This window comes from Pongo abelii, chromosome 5 (genome assembly GCF_028885655.2).
Source record: "Pongo abelii isolate AG06213 chromosome 5, NHGRI_mPonAbe1-v2.0_pri, whole genome shotgun sequence".
In the NCBI taxonomy this organism is placed as follows: Eukaryota; Metazoa; Chordata; class Mammalia; order Primates; family Hominidae; genus Pongo; species Pongo abelii.
The window spans coordinates 90,998,600-91,019,688 of NC_071990.2; the positions used below are offsets into that span (position 1 = coordinate 90,998,600).

Consider the following 21,089-nt stretch of genomic DNA (forward strand, 5'->3'; position numbering starts at 1 on the left):
CTTTCCAAAGTCAGAGTAGTGGCTACCACGGGTGAAGTAGTTACTGGAAGGAAGCCTAAGGGATTTCTAGGGCACTGATAATGCTGTGTCTTAATCTGGGAACTGGTTACAACAGTGTGTTCACTTTATGGAAATTCATCAGTAAGATGAATATATGTTATATGCACACTTTTCTCTATATTATCATTCAATTAAAAAGAAATAAAATTAATCAGCTTCTCTTAAGAAACAGACTTACAGGAATGAAAACTAGAGTGTTTCACACAGTAAAATGGAAGAAGCTTAAGAGCTAGGTTCAAATTCCAGATTCTACCATTAATTATTCAATCTTAGCTTCTCTGGCTTCCAATTCTATAAAATGCAGCCAACAGCAAAGATAAAATGACATAACACTGAAGGCATTTTAAGCAAGAAGAATATACAAATGCTGAGCACTACTTTCTGAAATACTAATAATGTACTTATCTGAGAAGCCTTTAAAGTTACATGGTTCTACACAAAATGTTAGCATAAACATAACTGGCAAGATAATATTATCAGTTTTGCCATTTAAAGAACTTCCTAACAATCAAAGATATGCAACATTTATTCTACCCAAAGTTAAAGTGTCCTGCCCTAACCTCTACTTTGAGACACTTGGTAAATAACTTTCGGAAGTGTCAAGATACATAATATTATAGGAGATGAGGTCAAATATTAAAGCTTGAATAATAAGTGGACTAGAGAACGGTTCAATCCACCTCTTCTTCTCACTGACTTCTCAACTGTTCTGTGCTTTCCCATGTTTTCCTCCTTCTTCCCACCACTCTGCCCTGCCTCCTACCCGGCCATGCCCCCTTTCTCTCTGCCCACTGAAATTCTACGCACTCGTCAGTGCCCAGCCAAGGCATTCCTCTGGTGGGACACCCTTCCAGGCCATGGAGACCTTTCCTTCCTTTGAAGCACTTTTTTGTTTAGTGCCTCGACCATCTGTTTGCAACAGTCTTGGATCCGAGCACTGAACAGCTATGTATCTCTCAAGCCATGATTTAACAACTCATGTGCTCATATCTTGCTTCCCCAGTAGGCTATATGTTTTCCCTAAAGGCAGGGACCTATGTGATACTTATTTTAATCCCCCTTCAATGCTCTGTACATTGTAGATATTAAATGCTTGCTACCCAGTGCTCTACTCTGTGGGTTCAAGAAAGCAGTAATCTCTAAAAGTAGGGCAAAGGTGCAGACTGGGATTTCTTCAAGTAAGTGGATTCTGTCGGTGGCATCTCATCTCTAAAACTCTCTGTTAAGCTCTGATCTTCTTTTCTCTGAGAGCTCTCAATCACTCTAGACTTTAGAGACTAAACCAGCACTTTGAAATCAAAGTATAAGGTGAACCACATATAATTTTAAATTTCTAGTAGCCACATTAAATAAAAAATAAAAAGGAACAGGCCAAACGTATCTTAATATTTATTAGTTAATTCTATATAGGTAAAACATTATCATTTCAACATGTAATCAACATAATAAAAATTATCAAGGAGATATATATATATCCTTTTTGTTTGAAAGCTGGTGTGTATTGCACAGCACATCTCAACCACATTTCACATGCTCAAATGCCACATGTGGCTGATGACTACCATAATGGACAGACCAGGTTTAGAGTTCAAGCTAGAATATGTGATTTCAAACCATTCTGAAAAAATCTAAAATCCAACAAATCCTATAGGGATATGCAGTAATCTTCCTAAATCTTGCTCTTAAAAAAAAAGAATACGGCCGGGCACGGTGGCTCACGCCTGTAATCCCAGCACTTTGGGAGGGTGGGCGGATCACCAGAGTTCAGGAGTTTGAGACCAGCCTGGCCAACACAGGGAAACCCCGTCTCTACTAAAAATACAAAAATTAGCTGGGCACGGCAGCGCATGCCTGTAATCCCAGCTACTCAAGAGGCTGAGGCAGGAGAGTCACTTGAACCCAGGAGGTGGAGGTTGCAGTGAGCCGAGATCATGCCACTGCACTCCAGCCTGGGCGACAGAGTGAGACTCCGTCTCAAAAAAAAAAAAAAAAAAAGTCTACAGTACTTTATCATTTTATAAAGCCCTCTGTCATACATTATCTCATCTAGATGACATACATACAGCAAACATTAAGCCATAAAGTAGTTTCTTGGTCCTATATACCAAAAGAACACAGACCTGGTAACACATGCTTAAATCAAATAACTCATGGTCACACAGCCTTAAAGAACATCTATTCATGAGACGTTTTCTCCATTTTTACTATACAGTAAAGCATATTTTAGCTCCGATTTTAAGTCATTTAAGAACTTTTTATTTTGGAATTTTATGACTAGCCCTTTAAATATTAGTTTTGCTAGGAACATCAAAAGAACAAGTGACTAATTACATAAAGGCGAAAAGATTAAATGAATCATGGATTCCACTTGAACTTCATCAGTTAAAAGGATAATTAGCAAAATATTTAAGGAAAAAGTAAATGAGCTGTTAGTCATGGTCTTTTGAAGGGAAAAAGGTACAACTATTTTACTTGTCTGATCTCAGATCTAGAATCTAAAAGATAAAGAGGTATTGTGGAGAATCATTATAAAATGCTCAGACTTCAAAGGTTCCCATAAGGTCAAAATAAGGACTATGCATAAGAAGAAAAAATATGCTAAATATAAAATCCATGTATTAATGAGATATATTTATTTAAGTATCCCTTTTGAGTATTCTTAACAGGTGTGTTCAGAACCCTAATCTGCTTTTGAATTTTTCAATGAATATAAAAGAAAAATTTGAAGACATTAATGGAGAATTTTAAAGAATCTAATCCTGTATGTTAGAAAGAAGAAAATGCAACAATGTTATGTAATATTTTAATTCTTATAGGTGCCCAAATACATAAGCAACCTAACTTTGACATCAGGGGGAAACTGGACAAATCCATTTAAAACTAATTTAGCAACAAATACTTACATGGTTCTGTGGACATGTAACATCCCAAGGTGTTTTAAATTGATAATGTCGCCATATGAACTGATAATTTTCAGTTGAGCATACCGTTTATTCTATAAAACCATTACATCTTAAGAACCATGAGGGATCTTAGAGACATTTAGCCCAGTGCCTCTCAAATTTTGATGTTTATGTGAGTCCCCAGGGGCACCTTGAGAAAGTGCAGATTCAGACTCAGTAGGTGTGGGTGGGCCTGAGACTTCATTTCTAACAAGCTCCAGGTGATGCCGATGCTGCTGGTCCAGGGACAAGGCAGTGGGTATTGCGGCCCCAGTCAAGTCTAAGGGAGGTCCCACAGCCTCTGCTTGGGCATCTCCAGTATCCAGGACTTGAAACCTGCCTCCAAGGGTAGACATTACAGGGAGGGACTTGTATATTACAGGGAGGGAAGCAACAAGGAAAGGCTGCTTCCACTTCTAGTGATGGAAGACACTCTTTCTCTCCCGACATCTCCTCTTCTCCATGTTGAAAATCCCCACTTCCTTTGGCCACTCTTAGAACTGATAGGTTTCCAGACCCCTAAACATCTTTATCACAGAAAATGCTCCCTCTGTGGTGAAAAATCTTTCTTAAAATAAATCCCTTGGGACAAGACATAGCATCCCACACATGGGACATCCAGACCTGAGAGTAGTTGAGTGAGAACATTACATTCCCTGATCTAAAGGGGACACCTCTCTTAATGTGGCCTTAAGGAGGTGTCGCCTTTTGTAAGAATCACACTGCACTGGTGGCTCACAATGTTGTGGAGGAAATAATGCCAAGCAAGTGTTCCCATGTGCACTTGAACAATTATTTTTAACTAAAATGTAGGAATTTACAGTTATTTCTATTTAATGTCATCTTGCTACTTTAACAACTCACATAAATCCTTTAAAGTGTTTACTATCTAATAGGTCACACATATATAAAAAACATAGACAATTTTTAAAAACAATTATAAAGAAAGAATGTCCTTGGGACCACTGTCCAGGTTGGGAGATAAAACACTGCCAGGACCTCAGAAGCCCCCAGTGAGCCCCTTCCCTATCATACCCACTCCTTCACCTCTGGAGGTAGTTGTTATACTGCTTTTTGTGACAATCGTATTAAATCATATTAATTTTCTTTATAGTTTTACCATCTATGTATGTATCCCTAAATAACATATTTAGTTTTGCATGCTTTTGAACTTTACATGAATAGAATCACTGTATATATTCTTCTATCTTGCTTCTTTCTTTCAATATTTGCTTGTAAGATTCATCCATTTTGATGCACTTTTGTTTAACAAACACATATAGAATGTATTACCTGCCAGTCATTCTCCTAAGCATGTCACAAACATTGACTTATTTAAACTTCCTAACAATACTATCAAGTGGACATCATTTTCCCTGATGTACAGATGAGAAAACTAAAGTACACTGAAGTTCAGAAATTCATCCAAGGTCACACAATAAGTGGCAGAACCAAAATCTGAACCCAGGCACAATCCTTCCTCTTGACCACCAAGAAATGCTGCCTCTCCACACCCTTCTATATGTGGTTTTACTAGTTGATTTTTCATTGCCAAATAGTATCACAGTGTATAAATACCTTACAGCAAAATGTGCTGATTCGATTCAATGTTGATGGGCATTTATTTGGGTTGCTTCCAGTTTTTTGCTTTTATGAACAATGCTTCTTTGAATATGTTTGTCCGTGTTTTTTCTTTTAAGTTCAGGGGTATGCACATGTACTGGTTTGTTACACAGGTAAACTTGTGTCATGGAGGTATGCTATACAGATTATTTCATCACTCAGGTATTAGGCCTGGTACCCATTAGTTATTTTTCCTGATTCTCTCCCTGTTCCCACCCTCTAATAGGTCTCAGTGTCTGTTGTTCCCCTCTATGCGTCCATGCGTTTTCATCATTTAGCTCCCACTTATAAGTGAGAATGTGCAGTGTTTGGTTTTCTGTTCCTGTGTTAGTTTGCTAAGGATAATGGCCCCCAGCTCCATCTATGTCCCTGCAAAGGACATGATCTCATTCTTTTTTATGGCTGCATAGTATTCCATGGTGTATGTACCACATTTTCTTTATCCAGTCTATCACTGATGGGCATTTAGGTTGATTACATGTCTTTGCTTATCGTGAATAGTGCTGCAATGAACATACACGTGTATGTGTCTTAGAATAATTTATATTCCCTTGGGTATATGCACAGTAATGAAACTGCTGGGTTGAATGGTATTTCTATCTTTAGGACTTTGAGCAATCATCACACTGTCTTCCACAATGGCTGAACTAATTTACACTCCCACCGAGAGTGTGTAAGTGTTCCTTTTTCTCCATAACCTTGGCAGCATCAATTATTTTTTGTTTTGTTCATGTTTCTTAAAGCACATAGATCAGTAATCATTTTTCTTAGGTGTATACCTAGGGGTAAGATGGCTGTGTTGTAAGTTATTTGCAGGTTGAACTTGGTTAGGTAACAGCAAATTGTTTTCCAATATAATTGTACCAAGTTATACTCCTGTCAACTAAATACAAAAACTCCCATTCATTCACATCTTCACATGGTACTGTCAGGTTTTAAAATTTCTGCCAATTCAGAGAGTGTGTAATCATATGTTACTATGATTTTAATCTGCATGTGTTTGCTTATTAATGAAGCTGAGCATCTTTTTATAAATTTACTAGCCAATTGGGTTTCTTCCTTTGTGAAATGCATGTTTAAGAATATGAATGTACAGTATCATTTTTCTTTTCCGTTATCTGGCTTTTTTGATTCACATGTGTGCTGAACCAGTATTATTTATGTGCCACAAACATCTTTACCACTTTGGGTTTGTTTTCTCATTCTCCATAGTTACCACTCAGTGAACAGAAGTCCTATACACTTTTTTTTCCAACAATAAGTGAAAGACTCCTCATGCTTTTTTTTTTTTCTTTTTTGAGATGGAGTCTCGCTCTGTCGCCCAGGCTGGAGTGCTGTGGTGCAATCTCGGCTCACTGCAAGCTCTGCTTCCTGGGTTCACACCATTCTCCTGCCTCAGCCTCCCAAGCAGCTGGGACTACAGGCGCTGCCACCAGGCCCGGCTAATTTTTTGTATTTTTACTACAGACAGGGTTTCATCGTTTTAGCCAAGATGGTCCTGATCTCCTGACCTCGTGATCCACTCGCCTCGGCCTCCCAAAGTGCTGGGATTACAGGCGTGAGCCACCACACCCGGCCTCCTCATGCATTTTTAACTTTTATTTTATAAGAATTTTTTAGGTCTGGCCAGGCACGGTGGCTCACACCTATAATCCCAGCAGTTAGGGAGGCTGAGGCAGGCAGATCACTTGAGGTCAGGAGTTCGAGACCAGCCTGGCAAACATGGTGAAACCCCATCTCTACTAAAATTACAAAAATTAGCTGGGCATGGTAGCATGTGCCTGTAGTCTAGAGACTCAAGAGGCTGAGCCAGGAGGATCACTTGAACCTGGGAGGTGGAGGCTGCAGTGGGCCGAGATCATACCACTCTACTCCAGCTTGGGCAACAGGACAAGACTCCATCTCAAAATAAATAAATAAATAAATAAATAAAACATTCAGAAAGAAAAAGATTATGTTAAATATACATGTTGGTCTTACAGTCTAGAAATTCAGTTGCTTTGACTACAAAATACAAAAAGCAAAGGCTCTGGGATAAGACCGCTGCGATACGAAGCTAAGATAGTGGTCTCTGATAGTCTGGCCAAACTGCAGCAAAACCAACCAAAACTAAACAAAAAACAAAAATGTCCCCATATATAGACATATGGAAATGGGCTGCAAAAAGATGAACGTAGACCTGAATTGCTGGTGACATGTGGGCAGCCCCTCAGCAGGTAGCACAGTTCTTCCTGAGCTAGCTGCTCCACTTTGTTGTTTCCTCTGACTCGCATTTTCTGTTAACCTTCCTCTTGGAATCCTTTGACAATGACTCACAGGGTTATGGGGCTACTCAGCAATACCACAGCCCTCCGCAATAGATGCTGTGTAGGAGGGACGCAGCTCAGTGGATTGTAGTCTGCACCAGTATTTTCCTTTCTGCATTCAGGGAGGATTTGCTTTTCAGCCACATTTCCCTCAAACATAGCCCTGACAGGAGACGCTTAGTGCAGAGATTTCTAAACAATGAAATGATCTGAGTTTGGCTCCTTAATCATAATGAAACTAAAAACAGTAAGATGAGAAAACAACAGGGGGATCGTCATTCCTACAAAAAACAACTTTATACTTGGGCAAAATCAAGAGATTAAAAAAAAAAAGCTCAAACTAATATTTTCCAACCTTTCACTAAGAGCAAGGGCTAAAACCACATGTTTTGAAGGTCTTGCACTGTGTTATTATTAGAAGTCACAATTCTATTGATACTGATGAGTCATTCGTATCGGCGGAAACCAAGAACTTCCATCAACATCATGTTACACACAGTCACTGTGGCTTTTCTTTATTACTGGTCAAAGCTGCTTCAGAATGCTTACTGAAACTTAAGAAAAAGGAGGCAAACTCCTCAAGGGTGTGCAAAGCTTTCCCTTCCCCAGCTGATCTTACTTTAATCATCCTTTTCAAGACAGTTTACGATGATTGGATCAACTTGTATCTACAAAAGGAAGTTTATTTAGAAGCCTCAAAAAAGCAACATTTCACACTTTCTGATGAAAATAAGCAAAACTGAACTCTGAAAACAAACAGTGAAACCATCTCTGAAAATACATGCTAGCTTTAAAATGACCTGAGGTCAAGTTTTTTGTTTTGTTTTTTAACCTCAATAACAGGGAACGGATATAAACAAAAGCTGTCATCACTTAGAGACTTGAGCCACATAAAACAATGTCAGGCTAGTCACTTGCACCCTTGCCCCTGCTTCCCTACTCAGGACACACTGCTTTGCACTAAGGGAGAAGTGGGTCAGGTTTCAGTTATGCCAAGAAAGCCTAACTAAGTTAAAGGTTTATGAAAACTCCTTCTGGTCTTAAGTAGGAAATAACAGCACATTCCCTTTTCATTTATTATCAGCCCCTTTTGCCTCTCCCCTTAAATATTCCCAGAAAAATAAAGTGAAGCAAAAAAAAAGTTTTCCTGAGGCATATCCAGAAATGCTATGAATCTTTATGCAGTCCCTACAAAGGTAGAAATTTGTCCAATTTTCTCCCCTGCAACCAGAAGGCTGTGTCTGGCTGCTGGCAGGAAAAGGGGACCCAGCTCAGCAGTGACCACAGATCTGAAAATAGCCTCCCAGTAGCTAACCAGCCCAGCAGCCCGGAGCTCTCCAAGGGCGGTGCTGGTACTATGGGCAGTTTACAGTGCGGCCAGCTGAGTGCTACAACAGCTGCATGAGTCAGCAAGCACTGCTGGTAGGAAAATGCTGACATGCTAAATTACTCTCGTGTACTTGAGGTGCACACACCTACCTGGCAAAAACAAAAACAGGGTACATGCAAATTAGCAAACGGGAACCTCTCTATGCTTGCAGTTTCTATTTTCCAAGGTTAGACCAAAAATATAAGTAATCTATGCCACTGCTCAAAAAGAAGTAACAACTAACAATAATTAATCATGGTAATAAACAACTCACTCTCAGTGTTGCTATGTGTGGAACAGCTGCACTGAAATCTCACGAGCCAGTTAATTTTAACTGGTTTTAATTTTAACTAGATTTAACTGCTTTTCCTCCCTTCTGAAAAATCAAAATAGTTACCATATCGACCACAAAAACTGGTAACAGACAAGCACAGTTCCTGTTTTTCAGAGGGGACTTACTTTCAAACCCACAATATCAAGATGCTTAACATAAGTGGAAATTTAAAATGTACTGTTTAATGTGGGAAACTTAAAACCTGTACACTAATTCAGATCTCATGTGCCAGGCTTTGTCTGACAATGCCTCTCATTCATCTCTGTTCTCTCATTTTATACGGGACCTACAAATCTGCAGGAACACTGGTTGTCTGGAACTGAGAATACATTTTCCCATAGAAACAGGGCCAGGCCAATGAGCTAGGACTCCTTGATAGTCCGTGAAAATGTCTTGAACTTAAAATATGAGAGGTTAAATTTATAATCTAAAAAGAAAATGATACCACAATGATAGTTCCAAAACCATTTAAAAGAAAACACTCTTGATTAACTGTGTTTGAGGAAATGTCTAATTACAGGAGGATGAAGGGACACAGTCTTCTAAGTGACACTTTCGGACTTCAACTTTAGGGTCATTCTGGTTCTCTAACATGGTTTCAATTGATAGTTTCATTTAAAATGCATAGAATTCTCTTACGTTGGCATAAAGTATTGTTATAAAAAAAACTTTATACTTACCAGTTGTAAGTACTGTTTTGTTCTCCAAAAAAAAAATTGAGAGTTGGAAAACAAAAAAAGAGGAGAAACAAGTACAAAGAGGGGGTACTAGAGAGAGGGAAATAAATTAAGTCTCGGATAAAGAAAGACACGGAGGTGTAACTAAACTGCAAAAACAAAGGAGAGGTAGGAACTAGAGGGCAGTCCCCCACTAGACAGTGTGTTCCCAGAGAAAGAGGACTCTTCATCATACCCAGCTCCAGAGGTGACAGTGGAGTCCTGCAAGACAGTTCCACAGACTGGCACTAGATGGAGCCATCAACTCAACATAGCATGGTTGCTGGAGAAGGGTATGGTGGGGGAGAGGTGGGACTGAAGGGCGTTGACTCTACAGCCAGGTATTTACCTGGCAACAACTCTATCTAAATAAGTATAGTTTCATTAATCAACCAACTCTCCTAATGTCCAGACGTCACCACCATGCTGACACCACTATGCTTGTGGTATGTCAAATTGGGACACACCAATTTTGAAATAAATTTATCAATTCAATTTTTATCAATGCAACTGGGGTGGGGAGGTAAGTGAAGTTGGATCTGCTGCTTTTTTTTTCTTCTAAAATTCAACATGCAAAGATAATATAGAATTTCAGGTTCACTGCTACTGAATAACAAAAATCCCTAATCGTAAACCAAATGGCTTTCCCCTGAAGCTTTGTTTAAATGTTAAATAACATATCTTCTTGCTATAGAGGTTTATGTGATCAACTCCAATGTATGGCAAGAGGTGGGAAATGCTCACTGACAAATGTATTATTAAAAATAATCTTCTCTTTATATTTTAATACTACTTTGATTTATATACTGTAATCCATTTGCCTATATTCTCTGCCTAGGGTTGTGTTTATTTATCACGAGCCCTCTCTTCATTCACAAATGGTCTCCTATCACCAGGTTACCAGTGTGTGAAATTCTATTGTTTTTATCCTTAGGGTTTTACTTCTTTGGCTTTGTCTCCTATTAATATGCTGATGCTTCAGAAAAGTAATGCATTAAGTATGCTCAGTTACTTACATATTAGTAAAACTGTGTTCATAAAATCTTTCTCTGAGATTGGTTTTGGAAGGGAAGGACAAGGAGTAGTTGAGGGGACTGGGTGGCCAAAAGGTAAGAGAGCATGAAACAAAAAAGTGAGGACAGAAGGAGGATGGGGGAACTGGCTGCAAACCGTGCCTAGCTTCTTTACATCTGGGACACGGACCATCATCCCTGGCACTTATCTTCCCAAGAAAATGTATGAAAAGGAAGGGTTAACTCTGTCTACATTTTCCTCTTGCTGAATGGGTAATAATATCTTTCACAGTTAATTTCATTTTTTTTTTTCAGTTTGACTCTTCAGGGCTTATTCATTTGCATAATATGGAATCTTGAACCCACACAGATATTCTACAAATCAATGCAAGTAATTCTCACACTAAATCAGCAGCTTTAATTTAAGCTCATCATTGTTTGCATAGAAATCTTTATGCACTCATCTGCTTGATTTTTTAAATCACTTAAAACCTCCAACACTGACACACTAAGCATCTCCCATTTAGCTTTCTCCAAAATTTGAACTAAATGCTGAAAAATAAGCACAGTACTATACATTCATACACTTGATCATTTCCCAAATTGAGCTTCAAATGTGTGCTTAATGTTTCAAGTGGCTCCTGAGAATGATGCTTCTTGACTAAAGATGACAACTTCAGTGTCTGGCCCAGGCAGAGCTGAGTCAGCATTCTAAACAGTGACCCTGCAAACCTGAGGTAATTGGGGGTTACTGCCATGCCAACTGCCTGAGTCCTTTAAAACCATTCAAATCTCCAGTTGAGAGTTGCAACATGCTAATCTGGCAAGATAATCTCTTCCTGAAATTGACCAGAATGAGAACAAAGGTTACCTCCTTTTATCTGTTACTGGTAGCTAATATTTCTAATTAGGAGTTCTGATGGAATTAGTTCTGAATGAAATTCTTCCTCCTTGGTAGAATAATCTACCTCTTACAGGTATAGTTTTTTACCTTTTCCTACCCACCAAAAAAAAAAAAAAGGCAAAAAACAAATTCCCTCCACCTAACAAGAGGGTGGGGGTGTGAGTTACAAGTAAACCCTGGAGACAGAACTATGGTATTTCAGTTCTATGCCTAGTACTTCTTTTGCCTTTATATGCATCACTTTTACTTTCTGATCCCTAAATGGACACTAAAACCTAAGGAATGCAATTATTAGAAAGCAGGCCATGTGAAAGACAGGAGATATACTCACTCAGATTTACTGAGAAATTATTTTTCAACTTTAAGATAGATGTCAACAAAACATCCAATATTTTAGAGTGAGATGACCTTTATTTCTATTTCTGGGAACTGCTAAAGAGAATTCCAACTTCAAATGAAGAAGAAAAGGAAAAGGGAGAGCCATAACATAGTAAGAGAACAGGCCCAAGCATCAGACAGCTAGTGTCCAATTCCAGTTCTACCATTCATTAGCTGAGTGACACCTATGCTGCGGCTTCTAGTGATCACACTTAGCCCTGGGTTGTTCTGAGGATTATGTGAGTTAATATGAGCGGCACACAGAGGAAGCTCTCAATACAAGTTAACTATCATCAAAGAAAAAGAAAATAGAGGGGTGTTAGCATGAAGTATAATCAATTTATTTTAAATAGATGCTGTCAAAATTCCTTAATTTTGCATCTAAGAATGGTCTAAATAAGACGTGTCCAATCTTTTGGCTTCCCTGGGACACACTGGAAGAAGGAGAACTGTCTTGGGCCACACATAAAATACACTAAACACTAATGATACATGATGAGCTAAAACAAGAAAAATAGCAAAAAACAAAAAACAAACAAACAAAAACAAAAAAAAAACCTTTGTGTTTGTCCGCATTCAACACGCAAGAGGCCTGCAGGCCATGGGTTGGACAAGCTTGGAATAATCTTCTTCGGGCCACAGAGGATGGAGACCCTCTGCTCTGGAGTAGCCAGGGACTTCAGACAGACTTTAGACTCACTTTTTCACCAAAAGCCCTACACACATCAGCTGACTGGGAGAGAATATCTTTGTAGCTTCTGATCATTCAAATATTGTCAAAACCACCCTAAATATGTTCAAAATAAGAATGTTAGCTTGCATTTTTTCCAAGTATGGAAATGAACAGTACTCTTGGCAGTTAACTTCTGTTTTTATCAGGTTCTAAAGACCCAGGTAAATAAATCAATTCTGGACTCTGTATACAGGAACTATTATTTGCCAAAATGGCCCCAGAGGTTCCAGCATGGCTTATGCAATACTCCAAAGGGCCAAAGATAGTAGTGAATTAATAGGATTAGGAAGCTGGAGGAAAAAGTGAATCTCAAGTTTCGGACTGTCCCTGATGGAAGGCCACTCCACAATTCTTCAGGGAGGGCTTCCCCAACCTCCCGACCAGGTTAAATCTCCCCATTAGACACTCTGGTGTATGAAATACTTTCCTTCACGAGCAGTGGGTTATCTGTTACTAACTGATCAGTGCCATTCTCCCTACCAGATGACGTGCTTCATGAGACCAGGGGCCAGGGACTGGGTTTGCTCCCCACTAGCACTGTGGTCACTTAACACTATGCTTGCCACGTAAGAGATACTCAGTATATATTTGTTTAACGAATGAATGAGGCATCTGCCTCTAAGCAACAGTATTTCTGGACACTTGGCCCATTTTGTACTATCCACGAGCTTCTGTTGCTTAGAAGAATACAGGACAGGAAAAAAAGAAAAATTGCCAAAAATCTATGAATACTGAAATACTAAGGAAAGATGCTGAGCATGTACATTTACTTTGTTTCCTACTTGTGGAATGGAAATCACCACATTGGGATCTCCCAACTTTAAAATCCGAAGTGAAGGTCTAAGCTGTCTTTGGGTTAGACTCCTGGAAAGTCTTGAGGAAATTCCTGAAGTATCTGCAGAAAGCGACAGGGGAGGGAGAATAGAAGATGGCCCAAGACTAGAGTGATGGAAGACTTGGAAACTCGAAAAGCTTTCTTCTGTAACTAACTGGGACTTTGTCTACATGCCAGCTACAGGCTCAGGCACACATGAAGAGAATAATGAGATGTATGGGAGGACTGTAAAGTGGAGGATTTAAATGCTTAGGAAAGGAGCCAATGAAAGCTGACACAAGGACAGGAGGGACCTAGCAACCAAGCGCCAGCTCTCATCACATCAGCAGCAGCATGTCCTACAGCCTTCAGGAAAAGAACAAAAAGGTCAGGGAGGAAAATGACACATCTCAGAACCAAAGGGCAATTCATTATGAGGCTAAGGAACAAAAGAGAAGTCAACCAGGGAATATGCTGAAGAAACAGTGATTATGAAGTCACTGGGGAAGACTGAGAGGCATTTTGGCTGTAATTCCAATGACTAGAATGAAGGAGGATGTGAAATGCTTTTGGATTGGGAAGATTTATTATTTTGGAAAAAAAATAGCTCAAGGAAAAACAAATGGCAAAATTCCTGCCTGAATTTTGAAGTAGTGTCACTAGCAGGATGAGGTTCAATTTATACATTCTTTAGAAATGAAATGGCCCTTGGAAAAGACATAGTGGTAAGATTCACAGGACATTTCCAGCCTTACGGAATCTGAGTAGCATGCTGATAGTAAAATTTTCAGTTTTAGATAGACTGACATTTGAAATTAACAAAAAAGAAAAAAGTAAAGGGAAAAAATTAAAAGACCCTGAACTGACAAAAAAAAAAAAGCAACTACTTTCTTTTTTTTAAATTAAATGTCATCGCAAACAAACAAAAAAAAGGTGAAAGGTGAGTTGTATTTTGGGCAATCTTACTGAGTTTACAAAATGTTTAGTTCATAGCAGGTTTCAGTTTGGACTTGAACAGTTTGTAAATATTTACATAAAATTTAAAGATAGGAGGACAGCAGAGGTCATATATTGCCATTAACAATACGGAAGCGATTTTCCGTCATTCCCAAGGCCTTGGTGCTGTGTTCCCACATGTGGCCCCAGCTCTGCCAAAAGCTTGTCTTCTTTTCCAAAGAAATTCCAATTTTTGCAACCAGTGCTGACTTCTGAACTGTGAGTACCTCTGACAGGGTCATATGTCGCTGAAGCTTCTTCAACATCCAGACAGGGAAAGGAGAAAAACAGGGAGGCAGATGCACAGCGTCTGCTATCTGAATTGCAGATTTTGACAAATATGTTACATTTTACATTGTTCTCTGTTCTGTGTATGTGAGGGCAGGGACCATGTTCTCTGTATGCCACAGTCCTACACCATGCCCAGTCATTGATTCAGGACTGGACTGTGTAATGGAATGCGGAAATAACCTTCAGACATTCAAGAAAACATGCACTATATTCAGATTAAGTTCATTCCAACACGAGATTAGTTCTTCCAACTTTGCAGAATGGGCAGGCACGACACCTACTTCAAAGGGTTGCTTTGAGGAATCGATGAAGTACATTCAGGTAAGGTAGTCAGCACTGGGTCTGGCACATGGTGCAGATTCAGTAAATCAAAACTATTATTTCGGTGAGTGTTCTCAAATGTCAAACTCCCACGGAGGTCCTCAGGCATTACCCAGCCAAGTTACCCCATCTGGTCAGTAACAACTAAATAGAGGGCAGGTGGTTCAAAAGTAATGGATTATTCACCTGCAAGGAATCACATTGTACTCATGGTATTAAATTATTCGGCCTTTCATATCGAATTCTCTGTTAAAAAGGAAGCTGATCAATCCCTGAGTGGGACTCAGTGTTGATTTGAAGTTTTGTTTTTTTGGCATCTTTCTATTTTTCAGGTAGTTGTAACCATTCATTGGGTGCATACTCACAAATCATCCACTATATGCCAGGCCTTTAGAAAACAGAGACATACAAAGATACTAAACAAAAAAAGATGTTTCAGTCTGTTCAGTGGTGGGAAACAAGCAGCCCCCAGGCTGACTCTAGCTCTTACATATGCTTTCATCCAAAATTTTTTTAAAGATTTCAGCCAATATTTAAAAATCAGGGAATTCCACATAAATATCCAATATTCAGCTTCCCTTGGAAAAATCAAATGATGTGGCAACACAAAGCCAGTAGTCCTACCAACTCTTCCCTAGCAAGAGTCTACAATGAGTTGAGTAGGGGCGGCCTGCCACTCCACACTATGCCCTGCTCCTCACCAGAACCAGGTAGGTACATAATTTGTGGGGCTCAGTGAAAAATGAAAACGAGGGGCGCTTTATTCAAAAATTGTTAAGAATTTCCGAAGAAAACAGCAGAACCTTATACCAAATATGAGGTCCTTCTGAGCAGGGAAGGGGAAGGGGGCCTGTGTAACTGCACAGGTCTTATGCCCACGAAGCAAGTCCTGGTTCTCACCCCCTGGACACACAGGAAGATATTTATTTATCTAAGTATTCTCTCATTCATTAACAATCAAGACTGCATTTACAAAAAGCTAGATGTCACACCCCTGAAATCTGAGGTTCAAAAACTAGAGTAGAGGGGCCAGGCACAGCAGAGATAGAGAGCCACTAGGGTCTCTTTCCTTTTTGTTAAGACTGGATCCACACCAAAGACACTGAAAGTTAATCCAAGTAAAATTAAACTGCTCTCAACAATACAGATTGGCTTGAGCCCTTTTGTTGGCATCACAGGAGCCTCGATTAGGAATTCTGAGAAACAGCTCACAAGCGCTAATGAATAACTAAGTCCTGTCGGCTGTGCAGACAGTGGGCCCAGAAGTGAAGGGCTGGCCTAGGAGAGATCTGAACATGAACCTGACCATCTGGCTTTCTGTGACTCACTTTGATCACAAAATGAATTGCAACAAATTGAAGAGCACATGGCTAGAGTTAATTGTCTCATCTGTAATCTGAATCTACTTTTAAGCAGTTATTATTACCCTCTATCAGGTGGAAACATTTCCTACCATCACTGCAAAGTGCATTTTCCTGATGAACTGTAATGGATCATTAAATTCCATATCTGAATAACAATACTGTGCACTTATTCAGTGCCTTTTATCCAGGGATTTCAAGGCAGTTTGCAAATAATTAAGCCCCTTACACAGCAGCCAGAGGTGAGCTACTGGAAAAGAATTGCCTGAAGATACTAAGTCAAAGGGCATAATTCAATAGGAAAATAATAAATGGCTTTCTCCCAGGCACTGGTAATACAGAAAGTGAATCCTGATACTCTCCCTCCCTTTCACCTCACCCCTTCTTCTTCATAGCAGATCCTGACATGCAACATACAAAGAACCAAAAAAGTAACTAACAGGAGTGTTCACAATTTAGCTATGAGTTCAGACACACACTTAACTGAGAAGTGTGTGTCTCCATGTAATCCTGGCAAACACACTACCAACTGACATTTCAGTCCACCTGCAGAATAGACAGACAGCAGAATAATTTACTCAACACATTCATGATTACCAAATGGCAAACCTGAAGCCTCCCGCAATGCAAAACGAAAATACGGCTCTGCACCAATAAAGTTATGTTCTAACAAAAATACTTTATTCCATAGTTGTGTGTTCCATTTCTGGGACTTCGCTCTATTTCAATGATATTCAGGTTTCAGGAGTAAAAAAGACGCTGGAAATGGGCAATCAATAAATTTCTTTCAAAAAACCAGAATACTAGAAAGGAAAACATTTCAGCCACTCAAAGTTTTGTGGTGAAATTATAAACTCCAGAAAAACTGAATTTATAATGGAAATGCTGACAGACCTTTCAGTGGAGCAGTTTGAACGCAACACTGTAATTTGGCAATCTCTCTTACAGACTAAAGACTAATTCTAACAAGATGTCATTTTGACTCACGTTTATTATTACCTGCAAGAACGAAAAACGCAGTTTACTCGGAAGGTGCCGGAGAACCAGGGTGGGGCGATCTCACATTTTAAGCCAGACGCCCCGCTGCCTTACCAAAATAGCCCTCTCCGCCAAAGGAGGGGCAGGCTTTCACGCTCAGCTTCTTTCATGTCAGCCCGAGCCTTTGCAGCTCGACGTGCCTTTCCTACATGTTACATTTTAATGATCTGAGAAAACCGTTATCAGCGTTAACATCTCTAATTTTACTCTAAACAGACAAAAGCAAAATATCTCATTAGGCATCATCTCCGCCAAGGTTCCCACTAGGCAGGAAAGGATTTTTATCTAAAGTAATTACCCTTTTTAGTTAAATACACTCAACAGATGAAATTTACACAGAGAGTGAGAGACTGCAGCACTAGACAGCGAAGGTGAAAACCAGGAACGCCGCGTCTCGCCGCCCGCGGGCCCGCCGGGAGGCTGCGGGTCCGTCTCGCGGGTGGGGCGCCCCGGTCCCTCTCGTTTCCTGGAGGCCACGGGTCACGGCGACGGCGGTGACCGGGAAGGTAGGCTGCGAGGCGCGCCTCCTCGGGCCACAGACAAACCACCCCGGCAGCGGCCGCGCCGGAACTTCCCTCAAGTTGCCAAACTCGCCTACGCGCGGGAGAGTGCTGGGGATGCCCCACGCGCCCGCGACCCCAGAAGCCAGGAGTGTGCCGCCCCTTGACACACTCACTCCCGGCCCTGCCCGCTTCCCCTCATGGTCTGAGTTCCTGCAAATGCTCGGCCAGACCGAGGTCGCCGAGATGCTCGCTCCAGTCTCTCCCCTCGTGGGCACCTGGGGTAGCCCGTGAGCGCCGCCCGCCGCCGTCTCCAGCGGCGCCGGGCTCCCGAACACCCGCCAGGTGAGCGAAGCACAACGGGGCCACGGAGCGCCTCGACGCGGGGACGGGGAGAGCAGTGTCCCCTTCATAAACCAGTCTCCTGGGTGAAGCTTCTGGGGCTTGGAGACTGGAGTGTAGGGTGTGTGTGTGTTGCACTTTGACTTCATGCAGGATCTGTGGGAGAGGAGGTGCAAGGTTTCCCTCTCAGAAGCCTGGCGCCCTTAGGTCTTAGCTACGCGGGACGCTTTCCGACAACCCGATCTTTCGCTAGGAGAGATTCGACCCAGGTCTGCGCCGCGAGGTCCCCAGCTCGCCTCTTCCTGCGACCCTAAACTTAGGCTTTGATTCCCCGCCGGTCGCGGTGGTCCGGGCCACCCGGCGGCGGCTGACAGCTGAGCGCAAAGGCGCCGCGGCCAAGGTCCTCGCGGAGCAGCCCGGGGCGCGCACGCCGGGGGTTAAGGAGGAGGCCGCCCGGCCTGGCGCGGGGATCGCAGGCTGGGGGCCGGGGGCAGGGCCGCGGGTCTGACAGCTGCTGCTGCGGCTCGCGCGGACGCGCGCCTCCCTGCAGCCCGCCCTCCCCATGCCTGACTTATTACCCTCTGCTCCTCCTCCCCCTGCTGTTCCAAAACACCCTTCGACGCCAGCAAAATACAATGCTCCTCGGCCGCCGTAAACAGCCGGGCGGGAGAGCACATATTCGGCGCGGCGCGGCCGCCGGCTCGGCTCCCATTCCCTTCCCGTTCCTAGAAAATGCCATAAACGCGGGCAGGGCGCGGGGAGGGCGGCTGCGCGCCCGGCGGCCGGGGCTCCCCTCCCGCGCCGTTTCCCCACGCCTCCCCGCCCGCTCCGCGCGCCCGCTCCCCCCGCAAACTTACCCCACCACCCCGCCCAGCGGCGGGGCCCGGGGCCCGGGACTCACCTCACCGGAGAACTTCGCGTCCTTTTCCGCCTCCTCTTCCCCGCGTCTTCCCGGCTCGCAGCCCCCTCCCAGCAGCCGGCGAGGTGGGCAGTTCGGGGGTCACCGAAAGCTCGCGGAGGGGACGCGCATCACATGGCAGCTCGTTCCCAGCCCCCCGAGTGCGCCGGGAAGGGGGAGGGGAAGGGGCGACCGGAGGGAAAGCGAGAGCGGGGCGGCGGCGGGAGTGGGCAGGCGGGGTGGCGAGGGCGGCGGCCGCTCACGTTAGCGCTGTGCGACCGCAGCCCGGGCGTGCACGGCCGCTGCTGCTGCTGCTGCTGCTGCTGCTGCTGAGGCGGCGGCGGCTCGGCGCTGTTTGCTCCGCGCCGCGCGGCTTGCGCTCTCCCCGGAACGCCCACACTCTCAATCGCTACATTGTTGACATTCGGCGCTGACGTCACCCGCTCCCCATTCACAATAACTTTACGGGAGCCGGGCAGCGCACCTCCCCGGCCGCTGGGGCGCGGTACGCCCGGCGACTAGCGTAAGCCGCTCCGCGAATGGCGCTCCGGGGGCTGTGGCGGGGGGCGGGGGACGGGGGCGGGCGCGCGCGCTCCGCCGGCTCGCGGGAGGGGGCGCGCCTCTCGCCGCCGCAGCCGCCGATTTCCCCGCTTTGTGCGGCCGCGCGGCCCGGAGAGCCCCCTCCTCCCGGCCCGGCTGGCCGCCCCGCTCGGTCTGGCCTTCCCGGCCACGAAGACGAGGGTTGGGGGCATAGCAGGGTGAGAGTAGTGGTGAGGGCTGGTGTGGCACGTGGGGAGGGGGCCAGGGCCCTAGGTGCTGCACCTGGGGAAGAAGAGCAGACGTCGAGACCGGCGATCCCAGGGTTAGCTAGCGTTTTCCCGGAGGGGCAAGAAAAGATGCTCCACTGGCCCCCACAAAGCTGACCGGACTCCCTTTTGGGTGGGGACCGGGCGAGTAAAAGCAGCCTTTTGAATGTTGACTTCTGAATCCTTTTCAGGAGGCCCTCCGCCTGCCCCACTGAGCGAACCTTTAAGCCCCCAAGCCAGTGTTTTTGGAAAGAGCGCGGTCAATTTCAGGAGGACTTTAAAAGCCAACCTCCCGGGCTTCAGCCCCAGCTCCTACTGCCTTCCAGCCACTCTCCCCTGCCTTTCCTTTCTGAGGCTCTTAGGGTGTTGTTGCTGCCCTTAAAGGCCGTCGTGTGAGTGCCCTGTCAGAAGAAAGCTTGGTGGTGGTTAGGATTTTACAGAAGTTAATTAGGATTTAGGCTGAATATACATTTGCAATAAAATAAGATTGTGTTAGTGTTGTGCTGGTGCCTGCAACTTTACCTCTTGCCAAGGCCAGAAAATTCTGCCACGTTTCCCTAAACACCTATAACTTGGCCCTCTTGTGTACAGGCAGTATTCCATATTATTACATGTGGTGCTGATTTTTAATGAATATTATAAAACTTTGGCTCACTCTACTGAGAGAAGGATCATAAATCCCCCCTGTAAAACGGGCACTGGCATATGCTGAGGAAGCAGTGAAGCGTCGCCCTGGGAGTCTTGTGATATCATCTAAAGTGTTGCTCTGAACCACCTTCATTTGAGGGCAGAGTTTTGAAAGGCCCCATTTGGAATGTCTGTGTGGAAAGCTAAGTGATGGCTGAAAGCGAGCTGAAGGTGGCTGAGCTAATTTTTCTGACAGCACTGCAGAGTCCCTGCGTGGAGGTCTGGCACCAGACTGTGAGATTCTCTCTGCTAACCGACCCGGCCTTCAGATAAGGAAAAGTACTAGAGCTAGGAGTAGCCCTCAGTCTCCTGACCTCTGGTCTGGTGCCCCCTAGGACAAAACACCCTGCTTCTGAGGTCCCTGCCTGACCCCTGGCAAGGACAGAGTACTAATTCCTGATCTGCCCTGGCCAGGCCGTTTCTTATAGTCTTATGGATGGTTCTGTTTCGCATTCCTCATTCTTGTAAGTATGTGTTGGTGAGATAACTTTATGTATTTTAGTAGCAGCAATAAATGTTTTTCTCACAACAAGGGATGCTTGAGAGCATCCCTATGAGAGTGGTGTAGATTCATTTATTTTCAAGCAAGCCGTGGCTGCCCAGCTGTGAGTGGAGTTGGGCACATCAGCGTCGGGGTGGTTGAGGAGGGAAATGAGG

The 21,089-nt window shown here is 43.4% G+C and overlaps 1 protein-coding gene across 4 annotated transcripts in view; it reads right to left on the reverse strand.

Moving 5' to 3' along the window:
• Window positions 1-19,161, reverse strand: part of BACH2 (BTB domain and CNC homolog 2) — a 367,628-nt gene extending 348,467 nt beyond the window's left edge. For 2 of the 4 annotated variants that reach the window (XM_024249013.3, XM_054557879.2), the window contains exon 1: window positions 18,943-19,033. The gene's annotated coding sequence lies outside the window, so the exon portion shown is untranslated. Of the gene's footprint in view, window positions 1-18,942 lie in introns of all 4 variants that reach the window. The other 2 variants (XM_054557878.2, XM_054557881.2) reach the window with 2 other exon arrangements.
• Window positions 19,162-21,089: the final 1,928 nt, after the last annotated feature.